Consider the following 3,856-nt stretch of genomic DNA (forward strand, 5'->3'; position numbering starts at 1 on the left):
AATGTCGCTAGGATTCCGGGCTTTTGAAACTTTTTAGTACCTCAGCCCAGATATATCTGAGGCCCAGGGCCGTGAACTCTAGAGCCCAGAGGTTACAGCAGCTTCATGTCCCCTGGGGCATGGAACCTGGGTCTTTCCTCTCATTCATACTGGTCTAGTGTCAGGATATGGCAAGATTCATCTATGTGTTTGATCTTATTTCTGCTGTTGCCATTGTGCCTGTCTTTGATTCCATATTCCCTTCAGTTGTACCTCTTTTCCAATACCACTGGGTGAGGGAAGACCCTGAGAAACTTAGAAACAGCATTTATATGTATGATTTTGGCACTTAGTTATTATTTATTTAGGATGTGTGCAACTTAGTATATTTTATTCTATTCTTTTCTACAATTTCATAGGTGGGAATGTTCTCAGTAGATCATATTTGATGTTCAGACAAGAGGAGCATTAATGGTTCAGTAAGGAAATAATGCTCTGTTGATCTGATTAGAGCATAAATTGCTCTTGACCTCAGATTACCATAGGCTTCATCTTACTCCAAAATGTATATTATCATAGGCCTAATTTCATCAAAGTGAAGACCACATGAGATGCTAACAGAGGTAAAACATGCTCTTAACCCACTTGACAAAGCTATAAACACAATGGCTCTCAGGAAAACTTGAATGGAGTTTCAGTCCTTTCACAATACTCCACGTCCCCCTGCATTCCCAATACAAGTGGCTATGTTTCTTGTTTTCCCTTTGGTGCTTTTCCTTTCCCATGCTTAGATTAACCCAGAGAAACTCTTAAATATGCCTTTAAATATGCATTTTGCCTTTTCCACGTTCTCCTTCAATGAACCTTGTCCCTGTTTTACCTTTGTTGTGAATCCCAAACTATGGCTCAATACAGATCCACAAAATAATTCTACATGAGAAGTTACGACTTCCAAGTCCCTGCATGGAACTGTTAGGAATCTGAGACTTGGAAGGAAATGCATCTTTCTAAAGTAAAACAGCTCAAATGCAGAGAAAATGAGCCTCGGGTGATACTGTGGGCTTCGAGTTCACAGTGTTGTTGGTGGTGAGGACTCATTTCTCTTGAATTTGTGGTCCAAGGTTTGGGATGAGGTTTCTCTGAGGGTTCTCATTTCCTAACCATTCACTAAATGAAGGATTTTTTTTCTTCCTGGGTATCTTGCTAGTCTCAGTAGACTTTTTTCATAAATTTTTGGTCAATACTGAGCACTGCATTGTGTAGGGTGGAACAGGGTAGATCTCTTCAGTCTGGCCCTTACTAACCAAACACAATAGTTGCTTTCTATTACATTTAAGATGAAGATAAAAATTCTTATGATGATACTTGAGGATTTTCTAAGTTTTTCAATTAAGAAAAACTCTACAGAGAACTCTGTGTGTGTCATGAGGACATTGTACTCTCAACTTGTACAAATCACAGTATTCCTCTCACCTGAACCCTGATCAAGAAGAAAAATACAGGAGAAATAAATGTTGATAGAAGTGAAATCTGTGAACATTATGATTTATTTCAAAATGACTGTTCACAGAGGGTAGACAGGTGCTTGCCTTGGTGCGCTGTATTCCTTGAATACAGGGTAGTAACAATTTTACCCACACATTGAGAATCTGAGTAAGCAGTGACCAGTATCTGTACGGAAATTTCTCTGGAGGGTGAGGAAAACAGAAAAACAAGCTTAGCACATCTTTATCCTGTAGCCTTACTCACGGAGGCAATACAGGAAAAACGGAGCAGAAGATGAGAGAAGAAGAGAGTCCTCAGATCAGAGAGGAGCACGAAGCAGAAGGAGGAAACAAAAAAGATTAAAGATGGAATAAACAATGTCCAGGAGCAGCAGATATTACTGACAGAGAAAAGAGGAGAGAGAGGAGGCTGACGGAATATAAAGAAAGAGCAAATGCAGAGAGAAAATAGGGAAAGGGGGACAGAGAAAAAAAGGGGGAAAGGAAGAGGGAAAAGTAGCAGGATGTGGGAGGAAAGAATAAGCAACAGACCCTGGAATGAAAGAACAGCTGGTGGTGCACTCATGGTAGAATTGCCATCTGTCCTGGGGATATCGAAGGTCCTTCTTTCCCCTCCTAGTTATGCTATTTTGAATATTTCATTCTACACCTATTCCACTTTGATCTATTGATCTTCAAAGCTGCTCCTGAAGACAGAAGTCATACTTTGATGGTCAGCGCACTCTGTCCATTCTGTGGTTTATGTGATCCGGCCCCAGAACCTCGGTACAAACAGAATCAGCCATGGATGGGCAGTCATGGAAGGACAATGTTCTGAGTTACTCAGGGGAGACAATGGGTGTGTTTCTGGTCTGTCAACCAAAATTGAGGGTTCCATACAGGATCAGAAAAGGCAAAGGTCCAGGAGTGTGTGAGCTTATCCTCAATGAGGTATTTTGACTGAAAAATACTCACTATGAATATTACCATAACAGTTTTCCTCAACAGCTGTGTGGATAAATTCAGATTATCTCCTTAGGGGCCAGATTACCTGTGAAGGAAACAGGAAATGATACACAGCACTCAGGAATATTTGTGGGGTTTGGGACCAATAGTCTTGGTATTTGACCAGAACCTCTTAAACTCTGAACACGCTCCACACTTTCTCATAGCAGGGTAAAGAGTCTTCTGTTTTGGCAGGGAGATATGTACGGGAGGGGTTTGATAGCCTTGCCCTGGTAATGTGATCTCATATAGCTGCATTTTCCTGCTGACTTGAACAGCCCCGGAATAAAGAAATCCTGCTGCGGAGGGTGGAAAGAATCTACCTGGGATCCCTCATAGTTAGGCATTCAAGATGCCACTTACATGCCTTCAGCCAAGTCTCAGAACAATAAAATATGCAGCCCCCCTGCACCTCCACCTTGGATCTTCCTTAACCACCAGAAGTAGAATTTTCACCTCTTCATAATTACACCATAGTTGCAAGACATCATGGTGAAGGGCTCTACATTCTCACCAAACTCACCACCTTCCAGGTAAACAATCAGTGGTGTGACAGTGCATAAGAGCAGGTCTGCCTAGAGACAGTGCTGAGAGGCAGGAGGATAGAGGCCACCAGGAAGGTGGGAGCCCGGTGGAAGCCGAGGAACAAGAGAGGATTTCGGAAAATACCTTCTTTCCATTCCTCTGTCTTCTCTGATATAACATTATAATATTGACAAAATGTGGATAAATAATATTAGTAACTCTCATATGTATTTCTTAGTCATCATGAGAAATATAGAAGTTAAGTGAAATCTGGACCCAAGGTGCTTGGTTTAAAATTCAAGTGGTCTTAATTCATGGCTATAGTAGCTCAGGGTAGGTCATTCAATAATTCTTTGCCTCAGGTTTCTCAACTGTGAAATGTGGGAAAATATAGAACCTCTCTACAGGATGACTACCCAGATTAAATATTTAAGACATGGAATGCACTTGAAATATCTAAAACCAAGTAAGTGCTCTATATATTTTGCATTTGTATTATATTTATCACCATTACTCTATGGTATTTATTATTACTACTAGATTAGCAATAACACTGCTTTAATAAATGAGGATCTACCTCTTTTAAACCACAAAATATCCATTAAAATATGAACTTATTCATACATTTACAAGCATGGCTTGTAAACATCTGGCTTACAAGTATCCCTTCAATCCCAATTGTAGTATTAATTTCGATTATACTATTAATATAAATGCAAATAATAATCATATCAATGATGATCATAACGATCCTAATTTCAGATAGATTAAGGGGGAACAACAGGATCCACCAGAGTAGTGAGGGTTTTATATGTATATAGTCATATATTAACATTAGTTATAATGTTGTGCTATTGCAAATT

General features: G+C 39.8%; 1 long non-coding RNA gene across 2 annotated transcripts; it reads right to left on the bottom strand.

Annotated features, from left to right (window-relative positions):
- Positions 1-1,556: 1,556 nt before the first annotated feature.
- LOC117088788 lies at positions 1,557-2,925 on the bottom strand. 2 transcript variants are annotated; one of them, XR_004439326.1, is made up of 4 exons: positions 2,832-2,925; positions 2,439-2,514; positions 2,016-2,245; positions 1,557-1,666 (listed from the first exon to the last, which is right to left on the bottom strand). It is a non-coding gene; the product is annotated as an uncharacterized LOC117088788 (long non-coding RNA). The 2 variants fall into 2 exon arrangements; XR_004439325.1 differs by having other exon boundaries at positions 1,557-2,245.
- Positions 2,926-3,856: the final 931 nt, after the last annotated feature.

Source organism: Trachypithecus francoisi, unplaced genomic scaffold (assembly GCF_009764315.1).
Source record: "Trachypithecus francoisi isolate TF-2019V2 unplaced genomic scaffold, Tfra_2.0 Lachesis_group10, whole genome shotgun sequence".
Lineage (NCBI taxonomy): Eukaryota > Metazoa > Chordata > Mammalia > Primates > Cercopithecidae > Trachypithecus > Trachypithecus francoisi.